We start from the raw sequence: 16,579 nt of genomic DNA on the forward strand, positions 1-16,579 counted from the left end.
CCTTTCTAATGGGAACATGTCGTACTTGTTACTGTGGCCCTGCTCTGTGTGTCTTTAAATTCGTAGTAGGGTTTTTCCTAAAATTGGTCAGCCATTGGACTCACTGCATACCCTTTAACTGTGTAGCAGACTCTCTCCTTTCTAATGGGAACATGTCGGACTTGTTACTGTGGCCCTGCTCTGTGTGTCTTTAAATTCTTAGTGGGGTTTTTCCTAAAATTGGTCAGCCGTTGGACTCACTGCATACCCTATAACTGTACAGCAGACCCTCTCCTTTCTAATGGGAACATGTCGTACCTTGTTACTGTGGCCCTGCTCTATGTATCTTTAAATTCTTAGTGGGGTTTTTCCTAAAATTGGTCAGCCGTTGGACTCACTGCATACCCTATAACTGTATAGCAGACTCTCTCCTTTCTAATGGGAACATTTCGTACTTGTTACTGTGGACCTCCTCTGTGTGTCTTTAATTTCTTAGTGGGGTTTTTCCTAAAATTGGTCAGCAGTTGGACTCACTGCATACCCTATAACTGTATAGCAGACTCTCTCCTTTCTAAATGGAATTTGTCGTTACTGTGGCCCTGCTCTATGTGTCTTTAAATTCTTAGTGGGGTTTTTCCTAAAATTGGTCAGCCGTTGGACTCACTGCATACCCTATAATTGTATAGCAGACCCTCTCCTTTCTAATGGGAACATGTCGTACCTTGTTACTGTGGGTTCAAATGCAAGAGAAACATTCTGGCACCACGCTGTTTTTTCAAAGGATCAATCACCAGGGCATAATTCAGAATGTGTGCTTCAAGACTTAAACGGTGGTGCACATCCAAGAAATATTTCAATCACAAGCAAGAATAGAAGGAAAGGCAGCACTCACCCAGTCTTCTTTAAAACGTTCCTTTATTTTTGTGTGCGGAGCATTCTTAGTGGGGTTTTTCCTAAAATTGGTCAGCCGTTAGTCTCACTGCATACCCTATAACTGTATAGCAGACTCTCTCCTTTCTAATGGGAACATGTCATACTTGTTACTGTGGCCCTACTCTGTGTGTCTTTAAATTCTTAGTCGAGTTTTTCCTAAAATTGGTCAGCCGTTGGACTCACTGCATACCCTTTAACTGTATAGCAGACTCTCTCCTTTCTAATGGGAACATGTCGTACTTGTTACTGTGGCCCTGCTCTGTGTGTCTTTAAATTCTTAGTGGGGTTTTTCCTAAAATTGGTCAGCCGTTGGACTCACTGCATACCCTATAACTGTATAGCAGACCCTCTCCTTTCTAATGGGAACATGTCGTACCTTGTTACTGTGGCCCTGCTCTATGTATCTTTAAATTCTTAGTGGGGTTTTTCCTAAAATTGGTCAGCCGTTGGACTCACTGCATACCCTATAACTGTATAGCAGACCCTCTCCTTTCTAATGGGAACATGTCGTACCTTGTTACTGTGGCCCTGCTCTATGTATCTTTAAATTCTTAGTGGGGTTTTTCCTAAAATTGGTCAGCCGTTGGACTCACTACATACCCTATAACTGTAGAGCAGACTCTCTCCTTTCTAAATGGAATTTGTCGTCACTGTGGCCCTGCTCTGGGTGTCTTTAAATTCTTAGTGGGGTTTTAATTAAAATTGGTCAGCCGTTGGACTCACTGCATACCCTTTAACTGTATAGCAGACTCTCTCCTTTCTAATGGGAACATGTCGTACTTGTTACTGTGGCCCTGCTCTGTATGTCTTTAAATTCTTAGTGGGTTTTTTCCTAAAATTGGTCAGCCGTTGGACTCACTGCATACCCTATAACTGTATAGCAGACTCTCTCCTTTCTAAATGGAATTTATCGTTACTGTGGCCCTGCTCTCTGTGTCTTTAAATTCTTAGTGGGGTTTTTCCTAAAATTGGTCAGCCGTTAGACTCACTGGATACCCTATAACTGTATAGCAGACTCTCTCCTTTCTAATGGGAACATGTCGTACTTGCTACTGTTGCCCTGCTCTGTGTGTCTTTAAATTCTTAGTGGGATTTTTCCTAAAATTGGTCAGCCGTTGGACTCACTGCATACCCTTTAACTGTATAGCAGACTCTCTCCTTTCTAATGGGAACATGTCATACTTGTTACTGTGGCCCTGCTCTGTGTGTCTTTAAATTCATAGTGGGGTTTTTCCTAAAATTGGTCAGCCATTGGACTCACTGCATACCCTTTAACTGTATTGCAGACTCTCTCCTTTCTAATGGGAACATGTCGTACTTGTTACTGTGGCCCTGCTCTGTATGTCTTTAAATTCTTAGTGGGGTTTTTCCTAAAATTGGTCAGCCGTTGGACTCACTGCATACCCTATAACTGTATAGCAGACTCTCTCCTTTCTAAATGGAATTTGTCGTCACTGTGGCCCTGCTCTGGGTGTCTTTAAATTCTTAGTGGGGTTTTTCCTAAAATTGGTCAGCCGTTGGACTCACTGCATACCCTATAACTGTATAGCAGACTCTCTCCTTTCTAAATGGAATTTGTCGTTACTGTGGCCCTGCTCTATGTGTCTTTAAATTCTTAGTGGGGTTTTACCTAAAGTTGGTCAGCCGTTAGACTCACTGCATACCCTACAACTGTATAGCAGACTCTCTCCTTTCTAATGGGAACATGTCATACTTGTTACTGTGGCCCTGCTCTGTGTGTCTTTAAATTTGTAGTAGGGTTTTTCCTAAAATTGGTCAGCCATTGGACTCATTGCATACCCTTTAACTGTGTAGCAGACTCTCTCCTTTCTAATGGGAACATGTCGTACTTGTTACTGTGGCCCTGCTCTGTGTGTCTTTAAATTCTTAGTAGGGTTTTTCCTAAAATTGGTCAGCCGTTGGACTCACTGCATACCCTATAACTGTATAGCAGACTCTCTCCTTTCTAATGGGAACATGTCGTACTTGTTACTGTGGCCCTGCTCTGTGTGTCTTTAAATTCTTAGTGGGGTTTTTCCTAAAATTGGTCAGCCGTTGGACTCACTGCATACCCTATAACTGTATAGCAGACCCTCTCCTTTCTAATGGGAACATGTCGTACCTTGTTACTGTGGCCCTGCTCTATGTATCTTTAAATTCTTAGTGGGGTTTTTCCTAAAATTGGTCAGCCGTTTGACTCACTACATACCCTATAACTGTAGAGCAGACTCTCTCCTTTCTAAATGGAATTTGTCGTCACTGTGGCCCTGCTCTGCGTGTCTTTAAATTCTTAGTGGGGTTTTAATTAAAATTGGTCAGCAGTTGGACTCACTGCATACCCTATAACTGTATAGCAGACTCTCTCCTTTCTAAATGGAATTTATCGTTACTGTGGCCCTGCTCTCTGTGTCTTTAAATTCTTAGTGGGGTTTTTCCTAAAATTGGTCAGCCGTTAGACTCACTGGATACCCTATAACTGTTTAGCAGACTCTCTCCTTTCTAATGGGAACATGTCGTACTTGCTACTGTTGCCCTGCTCTGTGTGTCTTTAAATTCTTAGTGGGATTTTTCCTAAAATTGGTCAGCCGTTGGACTCACTGCATACCCTTTAACTGTATAGCAGACTCTCTCCTTTCTAATGGGAACATGTCGTACATGTTACTGTGGCCCTGCTCTGTGTGTCTTTAAATTCTTAGTGGGGTTTTTCCTAAAATTGGTCAGCCGTTGGACTCACTGCATACCCTATAACTGTATAGCAGACCCTCTCCTTTCTAATGGGAACATGTCGTACCTTGTTACTGTGGCCCTGCTCTATGTATCTTTAAATTCTTAGTGGGGTTTTTCCTAAAATTGGTCAGCCGTTGGACTCACTGCATACCCTATAACTGTATAGCAGACTCTCTCCTTTCTAAATGGAATTTGTCGTCACTGTGGCCCTGCTCTGGGTGTCTTTAAATTCTTAGTGGGGTTTTTCCTAAAATTGGTCAGCCGTTGGACTCACTGCATACCCTATAACTGTATAGCAGACTCTCTCCTTTCTAAATGGAATTTGTCGTTACTGTGGCCCTGCTCTATGTGTCTTTAAATTCTTAGTGGGGTTTTTCCTAAAATTGGTCAGCCGTTAGACTCACTGCATACCCTACAACTGTATAGCAGACTCTCTCCTTTCTAATGGGAACATGTCGTACTTGTTACTGTGGCCCTGCTCTGTGTGTCTTTAAATTCGTAGTAGGGTTTTTCCTAAAATTTGTCAGCCATTGGACTCACTGCACACCCTTTAACTGTGTAGCAGACTCTCTCCTTTCTAATGGGAACATGTCGTACTTGTTACTGTGGCCCTGCTCTGTGTGTCTTTAAATTCTTAGTGGGGTTTTTCCTAAAATTGGTCAGCCGTTGGACTCACTGCATACCCTATAACTGTACAGCAGACCCTCTCCTTTCTAATGGGAACATGTCGTACCTTGTTACTGTGGCCCTGCTCTATGTATCTTTAAATTCTTAGTGGGGTTTTTCCTAAAATTGGTCAGCCGTTGGACTCACTGCATGCCCTATAACTGTATAGCAGACTCTCTACTTTCTAATGGGAACATTTCGTACTTGTTACTGTGGACCTCCTCTGTGTGTCTTTAAATTCTTAGTGGGGTTTTTCCTAAAATTGGTCAGCAGTTGGACTCACTGCATACCCTATAACTGTATAGCAGACTCTCTCCTTTCTAAATGGAATTTGTCGTTACTGTGGCCCTGCTCTATGTGTCTTTAAATTCTTAGTGGGGTTTTTCCTAAAATTGGTCAGCCGTTGGACTCACTGCATACCCTATAATTGTATAGCAGACCCTCTCCTTTCTAATGGGAACATGTCGTACCTTGTTACTGTGGGTTCAAATGCAAGAGAAACATTCTGGCACCACGCTGTTTTTTCAGAGGATCAATCACCAGGGCATAATTCAGAATGTGTGCTTCAAGACTTAAACGGTGGTGCACATCCAAGAAATATTTCAATCACAAGCAAGAATAGAAGGAAAGGCAGCACTCACCCAGTCTTCTTTAAAACGTTCCTTTATTTTTGTGTGCGGAGCATTCTTAGTGGGGTTTTTCCTAAAATTGGTCAGCCGTTAGTCTCACTGCATACCCTATAACTGTATAGCAGACTCTCTCCTTTCTAATGGGAACATGTCATACTTGTTACTGTGGCCCTACTCTGTGTGTCTTTAAATTCTTAGTCGAGTTTTTCCTAAAATTGGTCAGCCGTTGGACTCACTGCATACCCTTTAACTGTATAGCAGACTCTCTCCTTTCTAATGGGAACATGTCGTACTTGTTACTGTGGCCCTGCTCTGTGTGTCTTTAAATTCTTAGTGGGGTTTTTCCTAAAATTGGTCAGCCGTTGGACTCACTGCATACCCTATAACTGTATAGCAGACCCTCTCCTTTCTAATGGGAACAAGTCGTACCTTGTTACTGTGGCCCTGCTCTATGTATCTTTAAATTCTTAGTGGGGTTTTTATTAAAATTGGTCAGCCGTTGGACTCACTACATACCCTATAACTGTATAGCAGACTCTCTCCTTTCTAAATGGAATTTATCGTTACTGTGGCCCTGCTCTATGTGTCTTTAAATTCTTAGTGGGGTTTTTCCTAAAATTGGTCAGCCGTTGGACTCACTGCATACCCTTTAACTGTATAGCAGACTCTCTCCTTTCTAATAGGAACATGTCGTACTTGTTACTGTGGCCCTGCTCTGTGTGTCTTTAAATTCTTAGTGGGATTTTTCCTAAAATTGGTCAGCCGTTGGACTCACTGCATACCCTTTAACTGTATAGCAGACTCTCTCCTTTCTAATGGGAACATGTCGTACTTGTTACTGTGGCCCTGCTCTGTGTGTCTTTAAATTCTTAGTGGGGTTTTTCCTAAAATTGGTCAGCCGTTGGACTCACTGCATACCCTTTAACTGTATAGCAGACTCTCTCCTTTCCTTTCTAATGGGAACATGTCGTACCTTGTTACTGTGGCCATGCTCTATGTATCTTTAAATTCTTAGTGGGTTTTTCCCAAAATTGGTCAGCCGTTGGACTCACTGCATACCCTATAACTGTACAGCAGACTCTCTCCTTTCTAATGGGAACATTTCGTACTTGTTACTGTGGCCCTCCTCTGTGTGTCTTTAAATTCTTAGTAGGGTTTTTCCTAAAACTGGTCAGCCGTTGGACTGTGGCCCTGCTCTGTGTGTTTTGAAATTCTTAGGGGTGGTCTTCCCAAATGTTGACAGCCCTTGCAGTCACAGCATGGGCATTACCACTATAGGATACCCGCTCCTTTATAATGGGAACATTTTTTTTACTGAGACCCTCCTCTTTGTGTCTTCAAAGGGGTATTGGGTTGCGTCCAAATTTTTGGCAGCCCTTGCAGTCACTGGATACGCAATAACAGTATAGGAGACCCACTTGTTAATAATGGGAACAACAAATCATAGCCGACTGATGGCTCTCTAACAATAGCGAGGGCCGGCTGCTGGCCTTTTAAGAATAGTAAGGGCCGTCTGATGTCCCTATAAAAATAGGCTTTATGACTTTCAGAGTCCCTCCATCATAAATAAAACAGGATGTGTCTGATGATGTGTCACACACCACTTTGCCAGATAAGGTTGTAAAATGTTAAAATGACATTTCCCGGAGAATGCATTTGTCTTAAAAAATAACGTAAAAAAAACAAAACAATGGGATCTTTCTTTAGTATAAAAACAACGTCACCAATTTAACCTCAATGTAATCACATTGTTCAGCTCATGCACCTCCTCCTCCATCTCCGAAATGACCACATCAGTCACAAGCTGACAGCACTGCAGCACTGCCTTGGCCAAGCAGCAACAGGCTGTGCTGAAGATAACATGCTTAATGCTTAATTGACAAACCACCCAGCGCTGCAGAGTTGTTGAAAGCTGTAACACAGCAGTCTGATATGTGGCTCTCACCGCTGAACAGACAGCCAGGCATGGTCGTGTGTGACAATAGGCGGAACCTGGTCACGGAGAAATGACAGCTGGAGTAGATACGATTTCCTTCTATGCCAGTCCTTTCACCGAGCTAAATACAACTCTCAGCAAAAAAAGTTGTGGACTGGCTCCGTACCGTCCCTGTCCACATTCACCTGTCCATGTGTTTGTGGTTAGGCAGTCTTTCCCAGTAAGTGCACTGGGGAAGGCACGGGTAATGTTGTGGGACCCGTGCTTGTGGAAGGAGGAGACGATACCGGGAGAAATAGTGGCGGCTGGGGACCGAGTATGGACATGAGGTTGTGAAAAGCTTCCTCCTCCACGAGCTTAAAAGGCCATATTTCAAGTGCAAGCAGCTGCCCAGAAATCTGGCAGTTTAGTGTTGCGGCCTGTGGGTGGGTGGCTGGCTGCATACTTGCACTTGCATTCCAAGTATCAGAAAACTAAGCAGATGGTGGCCTCTATCATCATCATGGCATCACCTCGGCACTATGAACTCTCCTGAAGGAGAAGTCAGGGCCCACCAGAGGAGTCTCTGGTTCTCTGGTGGGCCCGTTCAATCCTGCCAAGAAGCAGCCCTGTCTAAGAAAAGTGTGGCGGAAGGTTCCCGGACACTCTATGGCTGCTTTTTTAATGTGGATCGGCCATGCATGTGCACGTTATTTCTTAAACCGCATTGCACATCAGTCCATTGTTCAACTCTGTATTCAAGAAATTAAATGCGCAAAGAAAGATGTGTGTGTGTCAAAGCACCACCGACAAGTGCGAGTTGATGTTGGATGGGCTGCCATTGCTTCTGCAACAAGCTGCATTAGAGGACTTCCTGGGAGAAATGACACCAAGGGTAGATACGGTTTCCCTCTATGCCAGTCCTTTCACCGAGCTAAATACAACTCTCAGCAAAAAAAGTTGTGGACTGGCTCTGTACCGTCCCTGGCCACATTCACCTGTCCATGTGTTTGCGGTTAGGCGGTCCTTCCCAGTAAGTGCACTGGGGAGGGCACAGGTAATGTTGTGGGACCCATGCTTGTGGAAGGCGAAGGCGGCACCGGGAGAAACAGTGGGGGCTGAGGACCGATTATGGACACCGGGCCGCCGCCAGCATGAGGTTATGTAAAGCTTCCGCCTCCACGAGCCTAAAAGGCCACATTTCAAGTGCAAGCAGCTGTCAAAAATTTGACAGTATAGTATTGCAGCCTGTGGGTGGGTGGGTGGCTGGCTGCATACTTGCGCTTGTATTCCAAGGAATGAGGTAGGGACAACTGAACGCAGCACTGGGACAAGGACGTGGATGGTGATTGTTGCAAGTCTGCAACGACAGGTGCATGGCTGGAGGCATCTTCGCATGCGCCAAGGATCACTTATGATGGGCACACTTTTAGGCAGTGACTTGGGAGTCAGAAATGCTTCTAGAGGTCTTCCCCATACTGTTCCCATGTCTTTTCAGCACTGTATGCATGTGTCTGATGATGTGTCACACACCACATGGCCAGATAAGGTTGTAAAATGTTAAAATGACGTTTCCCAGTGAATGCATTTGTCTTTGTTGAAAGCAATGCAAAAGTGCAAAAACTGATCAAAAACGCTACGTGTGAACATAGCCCATGGTGTGGAGGAGTATTTTTGGTTTTGTTTATTTATTTTGCTTTATATACATAGTACATGTCATTGAAAGGATGTTCCTTAACATATTTCCCCGGAAAATCCATTTTGGTTTAGTTTTGGTATGTTTTATTGTGAGTCCATAAAAGTGGCTTAATAGCTCTCACAACGTTGTTGACAGCAGTGATCTGGGAGTCAGAAATGCTTCCAGGGGTCTTCCCCATGCTGTTCCCTTGTCATTTGAGCACTGTTCCCATCGATTTGGGCAATTTTTAGGCCCTCTGCAGAACGCCAGGGGAGCAGCCTGAAAAATGCTCGAGTTTCCCATAGACTTACATTGGGCTCGTTGCTCGGGTCCAGCACGCGAGTATTCCAATTTGCTCGTCCCAAGCAACGAGTACCCGAGCATTTTAGTGCTCGCTCATCACTAGTTTTAACTTTATGGCATTCCATCTGTGGCCACAGTGACCTGTAAACATGATTCTCCAGGTCAGTACTAAAATGTTGGTCGATACCAAATTTGTATAGAATATAGTATTGTAAAGAAATAGAAGTGTGGAACAGAAAAGAGAGAGAAAAGAAAGAGAAAAGAAGAAAAGGGAAGAAAGAAAACAAAAAGAGAGAGAAAAAAATGTGTATACAGTAGTATTCAAAATAATAGCAGTGTGTTCAAAACATGAGTTAAGCACAAAATCTTTCAACTAGTTTTTATTTCCATGCATTTGGAACATTGCACACTGTTTTCTCATTCAAAACATGAAGAGAAATGTATAGAATTTTTAACTATTTTACAGAAAATAACAAAGAATGAACATTGGGCTGTTCTAAAAAATAGCAGTGTCTGCATTTGTCTTTACAAACTCACAATATGTACTTTCTTTTTTTGAGGATTTAGCATTCCTGTGAATCACTAACCTAATATTTATTTGTATACCCACAGTTTGTTAGAACTAGAGTCAACCAACTTCTGGCACATGTCAACTGTTATTCCAGCCCAGGAAACTTTGACTACATTTTAAATTTTTTTGGCATTTGTTGGCCTTGCCTCAGAAACTGCATTTTTGATGTCACCCCACAAGTCCTTTTTAGGACAAAGGTCCGTGCACTCCATAACCTCAATTTTGCTGGACTGGAACCAAGATTTTGATGGTTTTCTGGTGTGTTTAGGGTCCTTGTCTTGTTGAAACACCCATTTTAAGGGAATATCCTCTTCAGCGTAAAACAACATGACCTCTTCAAGTATTTTAATATATGCAAACTGGTCCATGATCCCTGGTATGCGGTAAATAGGTCCGGCACCATAGTAAGAGAAACATGCCCATATCATGATGCTTCACCACCATGCTTCACTGTCTTCAGAGTGTACTGTGGCTTGAATGCAGAGTTTGGGGGTCGTCTGACGAACTGCCTCGGGCCCTTGGATCCAAAAAGAACAATTTTACTTTCATCAGTCCACAAAATGTTTCTCCATTTCTCTTTAGGCCTGTTGCTGTGTACTTTTGCAAATTGTATCTGACGTGCCCCTGGGCCGTGTGTGGGGGAATACCCGGAGCCGGGTCTCTGTGTAATGTCAGGGGTTGTAGTCTCCGTGGCGGCGACCCGGTCCCTTGGCTCAGGGTGGTCAAATCAATGGTGGATCTGTTTGTTTGGTTTTTAATGTTTAAATGTCCGACTACGCCACCCTTGGATTGCGGTCACTGAGAACCGCCGCTGCGGGGCAGACCGCTAAGGCTGATGTTGTGTGCGCAGCAGAGGGTAGTATAACTCCCCATGGGAGGAGTATAGCCTCAGGGCAGTGAGTGCAGATGATGGGGGTGATGGTGCGCGGGAGCAACAGTAATGACTCAGAGTCCAGTGATGCAGTCCAGGGTCTTTACTCACAGTTTTACACTCCAAGCCACTTCTGCAGGTAATGGCTGCCCGCGTCGTACTGTGCTCACCAGGTGAGGGGCTCGGCCAACCCCCAGGTACCTTTGGAATGCTTTTCAGGACCCCCTTCGTGTGTCCTTTCTCTGGCTTGTCGTACCCCACAATTGACTACGTTTCTGTCCAGCTGCCTCGGGTCTTGGTGGGCAAACATATGTTCCGTTTCCCTGGGCCCTATATGGTGCCTTCCTAACGGGTGTAGTGAGGGGCCGTAACACATGCAATGCCACGGCCTCCGGTTACTAGCTGAAGGTGGTTGCTCTCCTCCACTAGATGAGGGATCCGGTTCCCTTTCTTGGCCTGACCCCCCTACTCTGGTAGCGGTTGGGCGTACGGTGGCGACTGGCCGGTCCGCACCCCTGGTGTCCCTTCACTCCACTCCTGGAGCCTCCTCCATTCCTCTCCTTCCTGTTTTCCCTCTTTTCTCCAGGCTCAGGCTTTGAGACTTGGCCTGCCTGCGGAGCAGAGTCCGTACAGAGCCCCTGCTCCCAGTCTCCTTCTCTCTCTGCTCAATCCTTTCTCTCTCTGACTCCAAGATGGTGCCCACCTTATATACTCCCCTTTTCAGTGCACCCAGAATCTACTCTCCCCACCCACACACTACCGGGTTTCCCCCTTTCTAGGTGTTCCCTCCCCCCACTCCAGCCAGGGACAGGGGCAGTTGTGCTCATACTTGGGAGCATTGTCACCCTGCCCCCCGGAAATGTGGTGTAGTGCATGTGGGTGTTTGGGTCCTGAGCCACACTCCATCCTTACCTGGAAGTGAGATATCACACCTCTGGGTGAGATGCAATACCTCTGTAGCAACCGAACCCTCGGGGCGCTACATATCTGCTTCAGTACATGTCTTTTTTTTTAAACAATAGGACTTTGCAGGGACTTCTTGCTAAGAGATTAGCTTCACACAGGCGTTTTCTAACTGTCACAGTACTCACAGGTAATTTGAGACTGTCTTTGATCATCCTGGATCTGATCATTGGCAGAGCCTTTGCCATTCTGGCTATTCTTTGATCCATTTGAATGGTAGTCTTCCATTTTCTTCCAAGTCTCTCTAGTTTTGCTTTCCATTTTAAAGCATTGGAGATCATTTTAGGTGAACAGCCTATCATTGTCTGCACTTCTTTATAAGTTTTATAAGTTGGACCATCATTTATTTTTCAACAGGACAATGACCCCAAACACACCTCCAGGCTGTGTAAGGGCTATTTGACCAAGAGGGAGAGTGATGGGGTGCTACGCCAGATGACCTGGCCTCCACAGTCACCAGACCTGAACCCAATCGAGATGGTTTGGGGTGAACTGGACCGCAGAGTGAAGGCAAAAGGGCCAACAAGTGATAAGCATCTCTGAGAACTCCTTCAAGATTGTTGGAAGACCATTTCCGGTCAGTACCTCTTGAAGCTCATCAAGAGAATGCCAAGAGTGTGCAAAGCAGTCATCAAAGCAAAAGGTGGTTACTTTGAAGAGCCTAGAATATAAGATATATTTTCAGTTGTTTCACACTTTTTTGTTAAGTATATAATTCCACATATGTTAATTCATAGTTTTGATGCCTTCAGTGTGAATGTACAATTTTCATAGTCATGAAAATACAGAAAAATCTTTAAATGAGAAGGTGTGTCCAAACTTTTGGTCTGTACTGTATATATATATATATATATATATATATATATATATATTTATATATGTATATATATATATATTTTTTTTTTCATTTTTTTAAGCAGAAAAGCAAGTTCCAGAAAGACTGGAAAAGAAGGGTTAAAAAAATATATAAAAAATATAAATATATATACAGAGAATTTCAAATGTTCCAGCGTGAGCAAAACAGTGCTGATGGACTGAGAAAACCTGTTCAGATGAACCGCATCCATATCTCATCCTGGTTTTTGATTGTCCTTTTCCTATAAGACACACCCTTTTCCATTGAGGCTTTGCCCCGTTGTCAGAACAATTGTTAAAATTGTATAAGACATATAATAAATTTGGAGCGCGTCAATTTTTTTTTTACAAACTCACACCATAATTCTGGTGCATTTAGCTTGATATATATGCTTTAATATGTATTAGATTAGGCAATCTTAATTCTTTGAAAACCCTTGAAGGTAATCTGACAGATTAGAACAACATGTGTTCTTTTAACTGCAGTCAAGTAGTTATGAGCAGGGTACTTTAATCCCGCATTTAGATCAGACGTTGGGTCTTGTTCCCATAAATAAATTGCTGTTCCTGTCTTTGTGTCCTGGTAATATTCTTTATAGAATGTACAGATATTGAATCATAAAGCTGCACATAAAACTGTTACATTCCTGAACTAAATTGGGTCAATTGTGTCAGAAATGTGCTCCGGCGCCTTATATTTATCATCAGAACAAGACAGCCCCAGGGCATAAACTGTTCCTAAATAAAGACTACAAATCAATGTGCACTCTATAAGGAAAAACACTGCTTTTATCAATTTGTAAAATCACATACCGCAAAAAAACAAAGGCTTCAGGAAAGTATCACAATATTTAGTGACTGTTTTAAACTCCTTTGCAAAGTACACTACAAATGCAATGTATATTTGATGCCTTACACTCAGTAGCATAACTAGAGTCCAATTGGCCCCAATGCAAAATTTCCAGGTCAGATGAATGGGCCCTTGTAGCGTTCTAAATCCAATAAGGACAGACAGGTTGCCTCCCATCCCCATTGATATACTAATGTCCTCCCATCCTGGGCCGCTTCCTGATATATATCCCTCATCCTGGGCCCATCTGTCACGGGTGTGTCAGGTGTGACAGACAGTTGCTCTGGACCTGGCTGTAGAAGGTCACTTGGCATTGTAGACGCTTTCTTGATTCCCTCATCTCTGTAGTATAGTTTTAACCTTCTTCCTTTAGGACACAGAAGTGACCTCCACCTTCTGCTGCTGATTGACACACCCTTTCTGGGTAGTTAAATAGTCTCAGTTTCTCCAGAGAGTCACAGGGGATCATTCTATGTACCTCTGTGTAGACTTGGGGCACTAGTAGTCAGCTAGTTTCTTCTCTGGTGCCCTTGGAGGACAGTTGGCATTATCTCTCTTGTGTCTGCTCAAGCTAAGTGTATCCCCTTTGTTTGCCTATCTTGTTGTCTTTAGTTTGTAGTAGGGATTGAATAGTGTTCACCCTGCCCCCTTCCTATCTAGGGCCAAGCTCTAGGGACATTCAGGGCTTAGGTTCCTGCTCGGCAATAGGTGTGGAACCTATATAGGAACGATAGGGTAGGCAGGGTGATATTAGATCTGCCTAGGGGTCTCCACTTCCCCTTTCCCTAGTGTTTGGGATTCCTTCCCCTCTTCCCTTTGTGTTGCATTTAGTCTTTCCCTCACCTTGCATGACAAAATCCTGGCATATACGTCCCCCATTCTGGTATATATGTTCCCCATCCTTGGCCCATTCTGGTATACAGTATATGTCCCCTACTCTGGGCCCATCCTGGTATATACAGTATATCCCACATCTTGGTATATATATCTTCCATCCTGGGTACATCCTGGTACATATGATACCCATCCTGGCATACATATCCCCCATCTTGGGCCCATCCTGGTATATATGTCTCCCATCCTGGTATATATGTCTCCCATCCTGGCCCATCCAGGTATATATGTCTCCCATTCTGGCCCATTCTGGTTTATATGTCTACCATCCTAGTATATTTATGACTCCCATCCTGGCCCATCCTGGTATATATGTTTCCCATCCTGGCCCATCCTGATATATATGTCCCCCATCTTGGGCTCATCCTGGTATATACAGTGAAGGAAATAATTATTAGATCCCTTGCTGTTTTAGTAAGTTTGCCCACTGACAAAGAAATGAACAGTCTATAATTTTAAGGGTAGGTTAATTTTAACATTGAGAGATAGAAAGTCCAAAAAAAAAAATCAAGAAAATCACATTGTATAAATTAGATAAATTTATTTGCATTTTGCAGTAAGAAATAAGTATTTGATCCCTCTGGCAAACAACACTTAATACTTGGTGGCAAAACCCTTGTTGGCAAGCACAGCAGTCAGATGTTTTTTGTAGTTGATGATGAGGTTTGCACACATGTCAGGAGGAATTTTGGTCCACTCCTCTTTGCAGATCATCTCTAAATCATTAAGATTTTGAGGCTGTCGCTTGGCAACTTGGAGCTTCAACTCCCTCCATAAGTTTTCTATGGGATTAAGGTCTAGAGACTGGCTAGGCCACTCCATGACCTTAATGTGCTTCTTTTTGAGCCACTCCTTTGTTGCCTTGGCTGTATGTTTTGGGTCATTGTCTTGCTGGAAGACCCAGCCATGACCCATTTTAAATGTCCTAGCGGAGGGAAGGAGGTTGTCACTCAGGATTTTATGGTACATAGCTCCATCCATTCTCCCATTGATGCGGTGAAGTAGTCCTGTGCCCTTAGCAGAGAAACACCCCCAAAACATAATGTTTCCACCTCCATGGTTGACAGCGGGGATGGTGTTCTTTGGGTCATAGGCAGCATTTCTCTTCCTCCAAATACGGCGAGATGAGTTAATGCCAAAGAGCTCAATTTTTGTGTAATCTGACCACAGCACCTTCTCCCAATAACTCACAGAATCATCCAGGTGTTCATTGGCAAACTTCAGATGGGCCTGCACATGTGCCTTCTTGAGCAGGGCGTCTTTGCAGGCGCTGCAGGATTTTAAACCTTTAAGGCGTAATGTGTTACCAATGGTTTTCTTGGTGACTGTGGTCCCAGCTGCCTTGAGATCATTAACAAGTTCCCCCCGTATAGTTTTAGGCTGATCTCTACCTTACTCATGATCAAGGATACCCCACGAGGTGAGATTTTGCATGGTACCCCAGATCGATGTCGATTGACAGTCATTTTGTATTTCTTCCATTTTCTTACTATAGCACCAACAGTTGTTTCCTTCTCACACAGCGTCTTACTTATGGTTTTGTAGCCCATTCCAGCTTTGTGCAGGTCTATGATCTTGTTTCTAACATCCTTAGAAAGCTCTTTGGTCTTGCCCATGTTGTAGAGGTTAGAGTCTGACTGATTAATTGAGTCTGTGGACAGGAGTCTTTTATACAGGTGACTATGTAAGACAGCTGTCTTTAATGCAGGTAATGAGTTGATTAGGAACATCTAACTGGTCTGTAGGAGCCAGAACTTATAATGGTTTGTAGGGGATCAAATACTTATTTCTCACTGCAAAATGCAAATAAATGTATCTAATTTATACAATGTGATTTTCTTGATTTTTTTTGGATATTCTATCTCTCAATGTTAAAATTAACCTACCCTTAACCCCTTTCCGACCTTGTCAGTAATAGTACGTAGCTGTGCCTTGGGCCTATAGAGCCAGCTACGTACTATTACGCGCGCTGTGATCGCACCCGCACACAAGCGTTGCGGGGAGATCGCCGCCGGGTGTCAGCTGGTGCTATGTGCAGGGAGCGGTCCCGCACTGCTCCCAGCACATTAACCCCCTCAATGCTGCGATCAAAGTCGATCACAGCATTGCGGTGGCAAGGGAAGGTGATTGCTATACTCACCTGTTCTGCCTGCATCCAGCAATGTCTGCGGTGGCTTCCGGATGTTGCCATGACGACCCGATGTCGTCATGACAACATCTGGGTCACCAGGAGGCAGGACGTTACTTTGGTCATGCGCAGTGCATGACTAAAATAACGTCTCACTGTGTGCAGCGCTGACAGGCTGCATGGCATAGGGAGCTGCTGCACTCTATGCCATGCAGCCGATCAGGCTGCAAAAGGTGAAAGTCCCATAGTGGGACAATGTGTAAGAGTAAAAGAAATTTAGAAAAGTGAAAAAAATATATACAGTACAGACCAAAAGTTTGGACACACCTTCTCATTTAAAGATTTTTCCGTATTTTCATGACTATGAAAATTGTACATTCACACTGAAGGCATCAAAACTATGAATTAACACATGTGGAATTATATACTTAACAAAAAAGTGTGAAACATCTGAAAATATGTCTTCTATTCTAGGTTCTTCAAAGTAGCCACCTTTTGCTTTGATGACTGCTTTGCACACTCTTGGCATTCTCTTGATGAGCTTCAAGAGGTAGTCACCGGAAATGGTTTTCACTTCACAGGTGTGCCCTGTCAGGTTTAATAAGTGGGAATTCTTG

Source organism: Phyllobates terribilis, unplaced genomic scaffold, assembly GCF_046119375.1.
Source record: "Phyllobates terribilis strain yellow unplaced genomic scaffold, ASM4611937v1 Scaffold_12__6_contigs__length_324123572, whole genome shotgun sequence".
Taxonomy (NCBI): Eukaryota; Metazoa; Chordata; class Amphibia; order Anura; family Dendrobatidae; genus Phyllobates; species Phyllobates terribilis.